The 14863-nt window shown below is 51.4% G+C and overlaps 10 non-coding genes across 10 annotated transcripts; 4 read left to right on the top strand and 6 right to left on the bottom strand.

Moving 5' to 3' along the window:
* The first annotated feature begins 5 nt into the window (after positions 1-5).
* On the top strand, positions 6-77 carry TRNAD-GUC (transfer RNA aspartic acid (anticodon GUC)). Its single transcript has one exon. It is a non-coding gene; the product is annotated as a tRNA-Asp (tRNA).
* Positions 78-851: 774 nt separating this feature from the next.
* On the bottom strand, positions 852-933 carry TRNAL-AAG (transfer RNA leucine (anticodon AAG)). The gene has a single exon. It is a non-coding gene; the product is annotated as a tRNA-Leu (tRNA).
* A 1336-nt stretch (positions 934-2269) lies between these two features.
* TRNAL-AAG (transfer RNA leucine (anticodon AAG)) lies at positions 2270-2351 on the bottom strand. The gene has a single exon. It is a non-coding gene; the product is annotated as a tRNA-Leu (tRNA).
* Positions 2352-4310: 1959 nt separating this feature from the next.
* On the top strand, positions 4311-4382 carry TRNAD-GUC (transfer RNA aspartic acid (anticodon GUC)). The gene has a single exon. It is a non-coding gene; the product is annotated as a tRNA-Asp (tRNA).
* A 774-nt stretch (positions 4383-5156) lies between these two features.
* On the bottom strand, positions 5157-5238 carry TRNAL-AAG (transfer RNA leucine (anticodon AAG)). The gene has a single exon. It is a non-coding gene; the product is annotated as a tRNA-Leu (tRNA).
* A 1959-nt stretch (positions 5239-7197) lies between these two features.
* On the top strand, positions 7198-7269 carry TRNAD-GUC (transfer RNA aspartic acid (anticodon GUC)). The gene has a single exon. It is a non-coding gene; the product is annotated as a tRNA-Asp (tRNA).
* A 774-nt stretch (positions 7270-8043) lies between these two features.
* Positions 8044-8125, bottom strand: TRNAL-AAG (transfer RNA leucine (anticodon AAG)). The gene has a single exon. It is a non-coding gene; the product is annotated as a tRNA-Leu (tRNA).
* A 1959-nt stretch (positions 8126-10084) lies between these two features.
* On the top strand, positions 10085-10156 carry TRNAD-GUC (transfer RNA aspartic acid (anticodon GUC)). Its single transcript has one exon. It is a non-coding gene; the product is annotated as a tRNA-Asp (tRNA).
* A 775-nt stretch (positions 10157-10931) lies between these two features.
* Positions 10932-11013, bottom strand: TRNAL-AAG (transfer RNA leucine (anticodon AAG)). The gene has a single exon. It is a non-coding gene; the product is annotated as a tRNA-Leu (tRNA).
* A 2805-nt stretch (positions 11014-13818) lies between these two features.
* Positions 13819-13900, bottom strand: TRNAL-AAG (transfer RNA leucine (anticodon AAG)). The gene has a single exon. It is a non-coding gene; the product is annotated as a tRNA-Leu (tRNA).
* Between the last annotated feature and the right edge of the window lie 963 nt (positions 13901-14863).

The raw sequence follows: 14863 nt of genomic DNA, 5'->3' as shown, positions 1-14863 counted from the left end.
ACGTCTCCTCGTTAGTATAGTGGTCAGTATCCCCGCCTGTCACGCGGGAGACCGGGGTTCAATTCCCCGACGGGGAGGTTAAACCTTTTCTGGATTTTTTTTAGTTCTTGACAAATATTCTTGAAGATTAGGCTGAGTCAAGTAGGGAATGGGTGCCAAGAACTGACTCTTTAAGAAAAAAGCACCGGCAACGCTAGTCATCGTACAATATTTGTGCACAATTGCTTACATTAGGCGGCCGGTCCACTTTATTGAGTCCCCCTCAGCACCATTTAGTGCTCCTGTTGTCTGCGAAGTCCAAATTGTAACCCTGAATCAGTTCCTCTTCTGACCCTTTGTATCATGTTACATGACGAGTAATGATCACCTGTTAGCTTTATCCCTAATTATAACTCTCACTCTTTCCCTGCATCTAACCCTAGCTCTAATCCCATCATTAACCTCGGTCCGGGCACACGCGTGAACCCCTACTCTCATCTCAGCCTCTCCTGGTGATACATCACACCTGGGATCGTTTGCTCCCTGTGGGCTGTGGGAAATTTGCTACCAGCACGCCCTGGAAGTGGGGCTCATTCCGCTGCAACGGGAGGTCTTCCCAGGACGCGTCACAGCTCAACGCAAGAGCTCCTGGGTTTCGAAGGCTCTTGCAGCAAGCCTTCACAAAGCAGCAGGGAGCGCCGTTCCAGATGGGAAACTTGAGACTGGATGTCCAGAAAAGCAAGACGTCAGAAGCGAAACCTTTTTCCTGCAGGGTGTGGCATACCATCCGCTTGCTCATTGCGACAGAGGTGGCACTAATGAAGGAAGAGGTCAACGTTACGTTCTTCTTTAAAATGCAAGGCCAGGAAAAGTGGCAGCGGTGGGATTTGAACCCACGCCTCCGAAGAGACTGGAGCCTTAATCCAGCGCCTTAGACCGCTCGGCCACGCTACCTCCCTGCTAGTCGCCGAAAGCGGAACTTGACCCGTTGCCCGGCCCGCTTTAGTGCTTTGCCTTTTCTCCTTGGAAAGTCTGGAGACAGGCAGTGGAAGGGCAGGCAAACTGTCAGGTGCGCAGAGGAGGGGAGACCATGAGGCAAGGTGGGAGATGGGGGCAAGAAGTGAGAAAAAAACTAATCGCAAGCTAGGGCAGGATTCGGAAAGTGAAGCCGAAAAGGGGCTTAGCATGCAGCCCAGGGGTTTCTTTGACTGTCCTAAGCCCACAGGGACTTTGCCGTCCTCAGCTCATGAGACTTGATATGGGTAGCTTGATTTGCTGAGGAAATGCGGGATGACAGATTCAACTCTGGAGTCAAACATAGCCCGGAACTATCGCCTTAAACTGAGTTTTAAGCCTGGTGCCGATAAAAAGAAAGAAATTAGCCTTAGATCGGGCAAGCCGTTTGACGGGGGAAAATGAGACCCCCTAGGCCAGCTAGGTGGTCGCTGGATGCTGTGCAGACATCAGCAGCTGTTCATTTCATGCCCTCACGTCTCCTCGTTAGTATAGTGGTCAGTATCCCCGCCTGTCACGCGGGAGATAGTTCTTGACAAATATTCTTGAAGATTAGGCTGAGTCAAGTAGGGAATGGGTGCCAAGAACTGACTCTTTAAGAAAAAAGCACCGGCAACGCTAGTCATCGTACAATATTTATGCACAATTGCTTACATTAGGCGGCCGGTCCACTTTATTGAGTCCCCCTCAGCACCATTTAGTGCTCCTGTTGTCTGCGAAGTCCAAATTGTAACCCTGAATCAGTTCCTCTTCTGACCCTTTGTATCATGTTACATGACGAGTAATGATCACCTGTTAGCTTTATCCCTAATTATAACTCTCACTCTTTCCCTGCATCTAACCCTAGCTCTAATCCCATCATTAACCTCGGTCCGGGCACACGCGTGAACCCTTACTCTCATCTCAGCCTCTCCTGGTGATACATCACACCTGGGATCGTTTGCTCCCTGTGGGCTGTGGGAAATTTGCTACCAGCACGCCCTGGAAGTGGGGCTCATTCCGCTGCAACGGGAGGTCTTCCCAGGACGCGTCACAGCTCAACGCAAGAGCTCCTGGGTTTCGAAGGCTCTTGCAGCAAGCCTTCACAAAGCAGCAGGGAGCGCCGTTCCAGATGGGAAACTTGAGACTGGATGTCCAGAAAAGCAAGACGTCAGAAGCGAAACCTTTTTCCTGCAGGGTGTGGCATACCATCCGCTTGCTCATTGCGACAGAGGTGGCACTAATGAAGGAAGAGGTCAACGTTACGTTCTTCTTTAAAATGCAAGGCCAGGAAAAGTGGCAGCGGTGGGATTTGAACCCACGCCTCCGAAGAGACTGGAGCCTTAATCCAGCGCCTTAGACCGCTCGGCCACGCTACCTCCCTGCTAGTCGCCGAAAGCGGAACTTGACCCGTTGCCCGGCCCGCTTTAGTGCTTTGCCTTTTCTCCTTGGAAAGTCTGGAGACAGGCAGTGGAAGGGCAGGCAAACTGTCAGGTGCGCAGAGGAGGGGAGACCATGAGGCAAGGTGGGAGATGGGGGCAAGAAGTGAGAAAAAAACTAATCGCAAGCTAGGGCAGGATTCGGAAAGTGAAGCCGAAAAGGGGCTTAGCATGCAGCCCAGGGGTTTCTTTGACTGTCCTAAGCCCACAGGGACTTTGCCGTCCTCAGCTCATGAGACTTGAGATGGGTAGCTTGATTTGCTGAGGAAATGCGGGATGACAGATTCAACTCTGGAGTCAAACATAGCCCGGAACTATCGCCTTAAACTGAGTTTTAAGCCTGGTGCCGATAAAAAGAAAGAAATTAGCCTTAGATCGGGCAAGCCGTTTGACGGGGGAAAATGAGACCCCCTAGGCCAGCTAGGTGGTCGCTGGATGCTGTGCAGACATCAGCAGCTGTTCATTTCATGCCCTCACGTCTCCTCGTTAGTATAGTGGTCAGTATCCCCGCCTGTCACGCGGGAGATAGTTCTTGACAAATATTCTTGAAGATTAGGCTGAGTCAAGTAGGGAATGGGTGCCAAGAACTGACTCTTTAAGAAAAAAGCACCGGCAACGCTAGTCATCGTACAATATTTATGCACAATTGCTTACATTAGGCGGCCGGTCCACTTTATTGAGTCCCCCTCAGCACCATTTAGTGCTCCTGTTGTCTGCGAAGTCCAAATTGTAACCCTGAATCAGTTCCTCTTCTGACCCTTTGTATCATGTTACATGACGAGTAATGATCACCTGTTAGCTTTATCCCTAATTATAACTCTCACTCTTTCCCTGCATCTAACCCTAGCTCTAATCCCATCATTAACCTCGGTCCGGGCACACGCGTGAACCCTTACTCTCATCTCAGCCTCTCCTGGTGATACATCACACCTGGGATCGTTTGCTCCCTGTGGGCTGTGGGAAATTTGCTACCAGCACGCCCTGGAAGTGGGGCTCATTCCGCTGCAACGGGAGGTCTTCCCAGGACGCGTCACAGCTCAACGCAAGAGCTCCTGGGTTTCGAAGGCTCTTGCAGCAAGCCTTCACAAAGCAGCAGGGAGCGCCGTTCCAGATGGGAAACTTGAGACTGGATGTCCAGAAAAGCAAGACGTCAGAAGCGAAACCTTTTTCCTGCAGGGTGTGGCATACCATCCGCTTGCTCATTGCGACAGAGGTGGCACTAATGAAGGAAGAGGTCAACGTTACGTTCTTCTTTAAAATGCAAGGCCAGGAAAAGTGGCAGCGGTGGGATTTGAACCCACGCCTCCGAAGAGACTGGAGCCTTAATCCAGCGCCTTAGACCGCTCGGCCAGGCTACCTCCCTGCTAGTCGCCGAAAGCGGAACTTGACCCGTTGCCCGGCCCGCTTTAGTGCTTTGCCTTTTCTCCTTGGAAAGTCTGGAGACAGGCAGTGGAAGGGCAGGCAAACTGTCAGGTGCGCAGAGGAGGGGAGACCATGAGGCAAGGTGGGAGATGGGGGCAAGAAGTGAGAAAAAAACTAATCGCAAGCTAGGGCAGGATTCGGAAAGTGAAGCCGAAAAGGGGCTTAGCATGCAGCCCAGGGGTTTCTTTGACTGTCCTAAGCCCACAGGGACTTTGCCGTCCTCAGCTCATGAGACTTGAGATGGGTAGCTTGATTTGCTGAGGAAATGCGGGATGACAGATTCAACTCTGGAGTCAAACATAGCCCGGAACTATCGCCTTAAACTGAGTTTTAAGCCTGGTGCCGATAAAAAGAAAGAAATTAGCCTTAGATCGGGCAAGCCGTTTGACGGGGGAAAATGAGACCCCCCTAGGCCAGCTAGGTGGTCGCTGGATGCTGTGCAGACATCAGCAGCTGTTCATTTCATGCCCTCACGTCTCCTCGTTAGTATAGTGGTCAGTATCCCCGCCTGTCACGCGGGAGACCGGGGTTCAATTCCCCGACGGGGAGGTTAAACCGTTTCTGGATTTTTTTTAGTTCTTGACAAATATTCTTGAAGATTAGGCTGAGTCAAGTAGGGAATGGGTGCCAAGAACTGACTCTTTAAGAAAAAAGCACCGGCAACGCTAGTCATCGTACAATATTTGTGCACAATTGCTTACATTAGGCGGCCGGTCCACTTTATTGAGTCCCCCTCAGCACCATTTAGTGCTCCTGTTGTCTGCGAAGTCCAAATTGTAACCCTGAATCAGTTCCTCTTCTGACCCTTTGTATCATGTTACATGACGAGTAATGATCACCTGTTAGCTTTATCCCTAATTATAACTCTCACTCTTTCCCTGCATCTAACCCTAGCTCTAATCCCATCATTAACCTCGGTCCGGGCACACGCGTGAACCCCTACTCTCATCTCAGCCTCTCCTGGTGATACATCACACCTGGGATCGTTTGCTCCCTGTGGGCTGTGGGAAATTTGCTACCAGCACGCCCTGGAAGTGGGGCTCATTCCGCTGCAACGGGAGGTCTTCCCAGGACGCGTCACAGCTCAACGCAAGAGCTCCTGGGTTTCGAAGGCTCTTGCAGCAAGCCTTCACAAAGCAGCAGGGAGCGCCGTTCCAGATGGGAAACTTGAGACTGGATGTCCAGAAAAGCAAGACGTCAGAAGCGAAACCTTTTTCCTGCAGGGTGTGGCATACCATCCGCTTGCTCATTGCGACAGAGGTGGCACTAATGAAGGAAGAGGTCAACGTTACGTTCTTCTTTAAAATGCAAGGCCAGGAAAAGTGGCAGCGGTGGGATTTGAACCCACGCCTCCGAAGAGACTGGAGCCTTAATCCAGCGCCTTAGACCGCTCGGCCACGCTACCTCCCTGCTAGTCGCCGAAAGCGGAACTTGACCCGTTGCCCGGCCCGCTTTAGTGCTTTGCCTTTTCTCCTTGGAAAGTCTGGAGACAGGCAGTGGAAGGGCAGGCAAACTGTCAGGTGCGCAGAGGAGGGGAGACCATGAGGCAAGGTGGGAGATGGGGGCAAGAAGTGAGAAAAAAACTAATCGCAAGCTAGGGCAGGATTCGGAAAGTGAAGCCGAAAAGGGGCTTAGCATGCAGCCCAGGGGTTTCTTTGACTGTCCTAAGCCCACAGGGACTTTGCCGTCCTCAGCTCATGAGACTTGAGATGGGTAGCTTGATTTGCTGAGGAAATGCGGGATGACAGATTCAACTCTGGAGTCAAACATAGCCCGGAACTATCGCCTTAAACTGAGTTTTAAGCCTGGTGCCGATAAAAAGAAAGAAATTAGCCTTAGATCGGGCAAGCCGTTTGACGGGGGAAAATGAGACCCCCTAGGCCAGCTAGGTGGTCGCTGGATGCTGTGCAGACATCAGCAGCTGTTCATTTCATGCCCTCACGTCTCCTCGTTAGTATAGTGGTCAGTATCCCCGCCTGTCACGCGGGAGATAGTTCTTGACAAATATTCTTGAAGATTAGGCTGAGTCAAGTAGGGAATGGGTGCCAAGAACTGACTCTTTAAGAAAAAAGCACCGGCAACGCTAGTCATCGTACAATATTTGTGCACAATTGCTTACATTAGGCGGCCGGTCCACTTTATTGAGTCCCCCTCAGCACCATTTAGTGCTCCTGTTGTCTGCGAAGTCCAAATTGTAACCCTGAATCAGTTCCTCTTCTGACCCTTTGTATCATGTTACATGACGAGTAATGATCACCTGTTAGCTTTATCCCTAATTATAACTCTCACTCTTTCCCTGCATCTAACCCTAGCTCTAATCCCATCATTAACCTCGGTCCGGGCACACGCGTGAACCCTTACTCTCATCTCAGCCTCTCCTGGTGATACATCACACCTGGGATCGTTTGCTCCCTGTGGGCTGTGGGAAATTTGCTACCAGCACGCCCTGGAAGTGGGGCTCATTCCGCTGCAACGGGAGGTCTTCCCAGGACGCGTCACAGCTCAACGCAAGAGCTCCTGGGTTTCGAAGGCTCTTGCAGCAAGCCTTCACAAAGCAGCAGGGAGCGCCGTTCCAGATGGGAAACTTGAGACTGGATGTCCAGAAAAGCAAGACGTCAGAAGCGAAACCTTTTTCCTGCAGGGTGTGGCATACCATCCGCTTGCTCATTGCGACAGAGGTGGCACTAATGAAGGAAGAGGTCAACGTTACGTTCTTCTTTAAAATGCAAGGCCAGGAAAAGTGGCAGCGGTGGGATTTGAACCCACGCCTCCGAAGAGACTGGAGCCTTAATCCAGCGCCTTAGACCGCTCGGCCAGGCTACCTCCCTGCTAGTCGCCGAAAGCGGAACTTGACCCGTTGCCCGGCCCGCTTTAGTGCTTTGCCTTTTCTCCTTGGAAAGTCTGGAGACAGGCAGTGGAAGGGCAGGCAAACTGTCAGGTGCGCAGAGGAGGGGAGACCATGAGGCAAGGTGGGAGATGGGGGCAAGAAGTGAGAAAAAAACTAATCGCAAGCTAGGGCAGGATTCGGAAAGTGAAGCCGAAAAGGGGCTTAGCATGCAGCCCAGGGGTTTCTTTGACTGTCCTAAGCCCACAGGGACTTTGCCGTCCTCAGCTCATGAGACTTGAGATGGGTAGCTTGATTTGCTGAGGAAATGCGGGATGACAGATTCAACTCTGGAGTCAAACATAGCCCGGAACTATCGCCTTAAACTGAGTTTTAAGCCTGGTGCCGATAAAAAGAAAGAAATTAGCCTTAGATCGGGCAAGCCGTTTGACGGGGGAAAATGAGACCCCCCTAGGCCAGCTAGGTGGTCGCTGGATGCTGTGCAGACATCAGCAGCTGTTCATTTCATGCCCTCACGTCTCCTCGTTAGTATAGTGGTCAGTATCCCCGCCTGTCACGCGGGAGACCGGGGTTCAATTCCCCGACGGGGAGGTTAAACCGTTTCTGGATTTTTTTTAGTTCTTGACAAATATTCTTGAAGATTAGGCTGAGTCAAGTAGGGAATGGGTGCCAAGAATTGACTCTTTAAGAAAAAAGCACCGGCAACGCTAGTCATCGTACAATATTTGTGCACAATTGCTTACATTAGGCGGCCGGTCCACTTTATTGAGTCCCCCTCAGCACCATTTAGTGCTCCTGTTGTCTGCGAAGTCCAAATTGTAACCCTGAATCAGTTCCTCTTCTGACCCTTTGTATCATGTTACATGACGAGTAATGATCACCTGTTAGCTTTATCCCTAATTATAACTCTCACTCTTTCCCTGCATCTAACCCTAGCTCTAATCCCATCATTAACCTCGGTCCGGGCACACGCGTGAACCCCTACTCTCATCTCAGCCTCTCCTGGTGATACATCACACCTGGGATCGTTTGCTCCCTGTGGGCTGTGGGAAATTTGCTACCAGCACGCCCTGGAAGTGGGGCTCATTCCGCTGCAACGGGAGGTCTTCCCAGGACGCGTCACAGCTCAACGCAAGAGCTCCTGGGTTTCGAAGGCTCTTGCAGCAAGCCTTCACAAAGCAGCAGGGAGCGCCGTTCCAGATGGGAAACTTGAGACTGGATGTCCAGAAAAGCAAGACGTCAGAAGCGAAACCTTTTTCCTGCAGGGTGTGGCATACCATCCGCTTGCTCATTGCGACAGAGGTGGCACTAATGAAGGAAGAGGTCAACGTTACGTTCTTCTTTAAAATGCAAGGCCAGGAAAAGTGGCAGCGGTGGGATTTGAACCCACGCCTCCGAAGAGACTGGAGCCTTAATCCAGCGCCTTAGACCGCTCGGCCACGCTACCTCCCTGCTAGTCGCCGAAAGCGGAACTTGACCCGTTGCCCGGCCCGCTTTAGTGCTTTGCCTTTTCTCCTTGGAAAGTCTGGAGACAGGCAGTGGAAGGGCAGGCAAACTGTCAGGTGCGCAGAGGAGGGGAGACCATGAGGCAAGGTGGGAGATGGGGGCAAGAAGTGAGAAAAAAACTAATCGCAAGCTAGGGCAGGATTCGGAAAGTGAAGCCGAAAAGGGGCTTAGCATGCAGCCCAGGGGTTTCTTTGACTGTCCTAAGCCCACAGGGACTTTGCCGTCCTCAGCTCATGAGACTTGAGATGGGTAGCTTGATTTGCTGAGGAAATGCGGGATGACAGATTCAACTCTGGAGTCAAACATAGCCCGGAACTATCGCCTTAAACTGAGTTTTAAGCCTGGTGCCGATAAAAAGAAAGAAATTAGCCTTAGATCGGGCAAGCCGTTTGACGGGGGAAAATGAGACCCCCTAGGCCAGCTAGGTGGTCGCTGGATGCTGTGCAGACATCAGCAGCTGTTCATTTCATGCCCTCACGTCTCCTCGTTAGTATAGTGGTCAGTATCCCCGCCTGTCACGCGGGAGATAGTTCTTGACAAATATTCTTGAAGATTAGGCTGAGTCAAGTAGGGAATGGGTGCCAAGAACTGACTCTTTAAGAAAAAAGCACCGGCAACGCTAGTCATCGTACAATATTTGTGCACAATTGCTTACATTAGGCGGCCGGTCCACTTTATTGAGTCCCCCTCAGCACCATTTAGTGCTCCTGTTGTCTGCGAAGTCCAAATTGTAACCCTGAATCAGTTCCTCTTCTGACCCTTTGTATCATGTTACATGACGAGTAATGATCACCTGTTAGCTTTATCCCTAATTATAACTCTCACTCTTTCCCTGCATCTAACCCTAGCTCTAATCCCATCATTAACCTCGGTCCGGGCACACGCGTGAACCCTTACTCTCATCTCAGCCTCTCCTGGTGATACATCACACCTGGGATCGTTTGCTCCCTGTGGGCTGTGGGAAATTTGCTACCAGCACGCCCTGGAAGTGGGGCTCATTCCGCTGCAACGGGAGGTCTTCCCAGGACGCGTCACAGCTCAACGCAAGAGCTCCTGGGTTTCGAAGGCTCTTGCAGCAAGCCTTCACAAAGCAGCAGGGAGCGCCGTTCCAGATGGGAAACTTGAGACTGGATGTCCAGAAAAGCAAGACGTCAGAAGCGAAACCTTTTTCCTGCAGGGTGTGGCATACCATCCGCTTGCTCATTGCGACAGAGGTGGCACTAATGAAGGAAGAGGTCAACGTTACGTTCTTCTTTAAAATGCAAGGCCAGGAAAAGTGGCAGCGGTGGGATTTGAACCCACGCCTCCGAAGAGACTGGAGCCTTAATCCAGCGCCTTAGACCGCTCGGCCAGGCTACCTCCCTGCTAGTCGCCGAAAGCGGAACTTGACCCGTTGCCCGGCCCGCTTTAGTGCTTTGCCTTTTCTCCTTGGAAAGTCTGGAGACAGGCAGTGGAAGGGCAGGCAAACTGTCAGGTGCGCAGAGGAGGGGAGACCATGAGGCAAGGTGGGAGATGGGGGCAAGAAGTGAGAAAAAAACTAATCGCAAGCTAGGGCAGGATTCGGAAAGTGAAGCCGAAAAGGGGCTTAGCATGCAGCCCAGGGGTTTCTTTGACTGTCCTAAGCCCACAGGGACTTTGCCGTCCTCAGCTCATGAGACTTGAGATGGGTAGCTTGATTTGCTGAGGAAATGCGGGATGACAGATTCAACTCTGGAGTCAAACATAGCCCGGAACTATCGCCTTAAACTGAGTTTTAAGCCTGGTGCCGATAAAAAGAAAGAAATTAGCCTTAGATCGGGCAAGCCGTTTGACGGGGGAAAATGAGACCCCCCTAGGCCAGCTAGGTGGTCGCTGGATGCTGTGCAGACATCAGCAGCTGTTCATTTCATGCCCTCACGTCTCCTCGTTAGTATAGTGGTCAGTATCCCCGCCTGTCACGCGGGAGACCGGGGTTCAATTCCCCGACGGGGAGGTTAAACCGTTTCTGGATTTTTTTTTAGTTCTTGACAAATATTCTTGAAGATTAGGCTGAGTCAAGTAGGGAATGGGTGCCAAGAACTGACTCTTTAAGAAAAAAGCACCGGCAACGCTAGTCATCGTACAATATTTGTGCACAATTGCTTACATTAGGCGGCCGGTCCACTTTATTGAGTCCCCCTCAGCACCATTTAGTGCTCCTGTTGTCTGCGAAGTCCAAATTGTAACCCTGAATCAGTTCCTCTTCTGACCCTTTGTATCATGTTACATGACGAGTAATGATCACCTGTTAGCTTTATCCCTAATTATAACTCTCACTCTTTCCCTGCATCTAACCCTAGCTCTAATCCCATCATTAACCTCGGTCCGGGCACACGCGTGAACCCCTACTCTCATCTCAGCCTCTCCTGGTGATACATCACACCTGGGATCGTTTGCTCCCTGTGGGCTGTGGGAAATTTGCTACCAGCACGCCCTGGAAGTGGGGCTCATTCCGCTGCAACGGGAGGTCTTCCCAGGACGCGTCACAGCTCAACGCAAGAGCTCCTGGGTTTCGAAGGCTCTTGCAGCAAGCCTTCACAAAGCAGCAGGGAGCGCCGTTCCAGATGGGAAACTTGAGACTGGATGTCCAGAAAAGCAAGACGTCAGAAGCGAAACCTTTTTCCTGCAGGGTGTGGCATACCATCCGCTTGCTCATTGCGACAGAGGTGGCACTAATGAAGGAAGAGGTCAACGTTACGTTCTTCTTTAAAATGCAAGGCCAGGAAAAGTGGCAGCGGTGGGATTTGAACCCACGCCTCCGAAGAGACTGGAGCCTTAATCCAGCGCCTTAGACCGCTCGGCCACGCTACCTCCCTGCTAGTCGCCGAAAGCGGAACTTGACCCGTTGCCCGGCCCGCTTTAGTGCTTTGCCTTTTCTCCTTGGAAAGTCTGGAGACAGGCAGTGGAAGGGCAGGCAAACTGTCAGGTGCGCAGAGGAGGGGAGACCATGAGGCAAGGTGGGAGATGGGGGCAAGAAGTGAGAAAAAAACTAATCGCAAGCTAGGGCAGGATTCGGAAAGTGAAGCCGAAAAGGGGCTTAGCATGCAGCCCAGGGGTTTCTTTGACTGTCCTAAGCCCACAGGGACTTTGCCGTCCTCAGCTCATGAGACTTGAGATGGGTAGCTTGATTTGCTGAGGAAATGCGGGATGACAGATTCAACTCTGGAGTCAAACATAGCCCGGAACTATCGCCTTAAACTGAGTTTTAAGCCTGGTGCCGATAAAAAGAAAGAAATTAGCCTTAGATCGGGCAAGCCGTTTGACGGGGGAAAATGAGACCCCCTAGGCCAGCTAGGTGGTCGCTGGATGCTGTGCAGACATCAGCAGCTGTTCATTTCATGCCCTCACGTCTCCTCGTTAGTATAGTGGTCAGTATCCCCGCCTGTCACGCGGGAGATAGTTCTTGACAAATATTCTTGAAGATTAGGCTGAGTCAAGTAGGGAATGGGTGCCAAGAACTGACTCTTTAAGAAAAAAGCACCGGCAACGCTAGTCATCGTACAATATTTGTGCACAATTGCTTACATTAGGCGGCCGGTCCACTTTATTGAGTCCCCCTCAGCACCATTTAGTGCTCCTGTTGTCTGCGAAGTCCAAATTGTAACCCTGAATCAGTTCCTCTTCTGACCCTTTGTATCATGTTACATGACGAGTAATGATCACCTGTTAGCTTTATCCCTAATTATAACTCTCACTCTTTCCCTGCATCTAACCCTAGCTCTAATCCCATCATTAACCTCGGTCCGGGCACACGCGTGAACCCTTACTCTCATCTCAGCCTCTCCTGGTGATACATCACACCTGGGATCGTTTGCTCCCTGTGGGCTGTGGGAAATTTGCTACCAGCACGCCCTGGAAGTGGGGCTCATTCCGCTGCAACGGGAGGTCTTCCCAGGACGCGTCACAGCTCAACGCAAGAGCTCCTGGGTTTCGAAGGCTCTTGCAGCAAGCCTTCACAAAGCAGCAGGGAGCGCCGTTCCAGATGGGAAACTTGAGACTGGATGTCCAGAAAAGCAAGACGTCAGAAGCGAAACCTTTTTCCTGCAGGGTGTGGCATACCATCCGCTTGCTCATTGCGACAGAGGTGGCACTAATGAAGGAAGAGGTCAACGTTACGTTCTTCTTTAAAATGCAAGGCCAGGAAAAGTGGCAGCGGTGGGATTTGAACCCACGCCTCCGAAGAGACTGGAGCCTTAATCCAGCGCCTTAGACCGCTCGGCCAGGCTACCTCCCTGCTAGTCGCCGAAAGCGGAACTTGACCCGTTGCCCGGCCCGCTTTAGTGCTTTGCCTTTTCTCCTTGGAAAGTCTGGAGACAGGCAGTGGAAGGGCAGGCAAACTGTCAGGTGCGCAGAGGAGGGGAGACCATGAGGCAAGGTGGGAGATGGGGGCAAGAAGTGAGAAAAAAACTAATCGCAAGCTAGGGCAGGATTCGGAAAGTGAAGCCGAAAAGGGGCTTAGCATGCAGCCCAGGGGTTTCTTTGACTGTCCTAAGCCCACAGGGACTTTGCCGTCCTCAGCTCATGAGACTTGAGATGGGTAGCTTGATTTGCTGAGGAAATGCGGGATGACAGATTCAACTCTGGAGTCAAACATAGCCCGGAACTATCGCCTTAAACTGAGTTTTAAGCCTGGTGCCGATAAAAAGAAAGAAATTAGCCTTAGATCGGGCAAGCCGTTTGACGGGGGAAAATGAGACCCCCCTAGGCCAGCTAGGTGGTCGCTGGATGCTGTGCAGACATCAGCAGCTGTTCATTTCATGCCCTCACGTCTCCTCGTTAGTATAGTGGTCAGTATCCCCGCCTGTCACGCGGGAGACCGGGGTTCAATTCCCCGATGGGGAGGTTAAACCGTTTCTGGATTTTTTTTAGTTCTTGACAAATATTCTTGAAGATTAGGCTGAGTCAAGTAGGGAATGGGTGCCAAGAACTGACTCTTTAAGAAAAAAGCACCGGCAACGCTAGTCATCGTACAATATTTGTGCACAATTGCTTACATTAGGCGGCCGGTCCACTTTATTGAGTCCCCCTCAGCACCATTTAGTGCTCCTGTTGTCTGCGAAGTCCAAATTGTAACCCTGAATCAGTTCCTCTTCTGACCCTTTGTATCATGTTACATGACGAGTAATGATCACCTGTTAGCTTTATCCCTAATTATAACTCTCACTCTTTCCCTGCATCTAACCCTAGCTCTAATCCCATCATTAACCTCGGTCCGGGCACACGCGTGAACCCCTACTCTCATCTCAGCCTCTCCTGGTGATACATCACACCTGGGATCGTTTGCTCCCTGTGGGCTGTGGGAAATTTGCTACCAGCACGCCCTGGAAGTGGGGCTCATTCCGCTGCAACGGGAGGTCTTCCCAGGACGCGTCACAGCTCAACGCAAGAGCTCCTGGGTTTCGAAGGCTCTTGCAGCAAGCCTTCACAAAGCAGCAGGGAGCGCCGTTCCAGATGGGAAACTTGAGACTGGATGTCCAGAAAAGCAAGACGTCAGAAGCGAAACCTTTTTCCTGCAGGGTGTGGCATACCATCCGCTTGCTCATTGCGACAGAGGTGGCACTAATGAAGGAAGAGGTCAACGTTACGTTCTTCTTTAAAATGCAAGGCCAGGAAAAGTGGCAGCGGTGGGATTTGAACCCACGCCTCCGAAGAGACTGGAGCCTTAATCCAGCGCCTTAGACCGCTCGGCCACGCTACCTCCCTGCTAGTCGCCGAAAGCGGAACTTGACCCGTTGCCCGGCCCGCTTTAGTGCTTTGCCTTTTCTCCTTGGAAAGTCTGGAGACAGGCAGTGGAAGGGCAGGCAAACTGTCAGGTGCGCAGAGGAGGGGAGACCATGAGGCAAGGTGGGAGATGGGGGCAAGAAGTGAGAAAAAAACTAATCGCAAGCTAGGGCAGGATTCGGAAAGTGAAGCCGAAAAGGGGCTTAGCATGCAGCCCAGGGGTTTCTTTGACTGTCCTAAGCCCACAGGGACTTTGCCGTCCTCAGCTCATGAGACTTGAGATGGGTAGCTTGATTTGCTGAGGAAATGCGGGATGACAGATTCAACTCTGGAGTCAAACATAGCCCGGAACTATCGCCTTAAACTGAGTTTTAAGCCTGGTGCCGATAAAAAGAAAGAAATTAGCCTTAGATCGGGCAAGCCGTTTGACGGGGGAAAATGAGACCCCCTAGGCCAGCTAGGTGGTCGCTGGATGCTGTGCAGACATCAGCAGCTGTTCATTTCATGCCCTCACGTCTCCTCGTTAGTATAGTGGTCAGTATCCCCGCCTGTCACGCGGGAGATAGTTCTTGACAAATATTCTTGAAGATTAGGCTGAGTCAAGTAGGGAATGGGTGCCAAGAACTGACTCTTTAAGAAAAAAGCACCGGCAACGCTAGTCATCGTACAATATTTGTGCACAATTGCTTACATTAGGCGGCCGGTCCACTTTATTGAGTCCCCCTCAGCACCATTTAGTGCTCCTGTTGTCTGCGAAGTCCAAATTGTAACCCTGAATCAGTTCCTCTTCTGACCCTTTGTATCATGTTACATGACGAGTAATGATCACCTGTTAGCTTTATCCCTAATTATAACTCTCACTCTTTCCCTGCATCTAACCCTAGCTCTAATCCCATCATTAACCTCGGTCCGGGCACACGCGTGAACCCTTACTCTCATC

The sequence above is a fragment of the Ambystoma mexicanum genome, unplaced genomic scaffold (genome assembly GCF_040938575.1).
Source record: "Ambystoma mexicanum isolate Mex_15411 unplaced genomic scaffold, UKY_AmexF1_1 Mex_scaf20, whole genome shotgun sequence".
Classification (NCBI taxonomy): Eukaryota; Metazoa; Chordata; class Amphibia; order Caudata; family Ambystomatidae; genus Ambystoma; species Ambystoma mexicanum.
The sequence above is the reverse complement of the archived record's forward strand: the minus strand, read 5'-3'. Positions and strand labels throughout refer to the sequence as shown.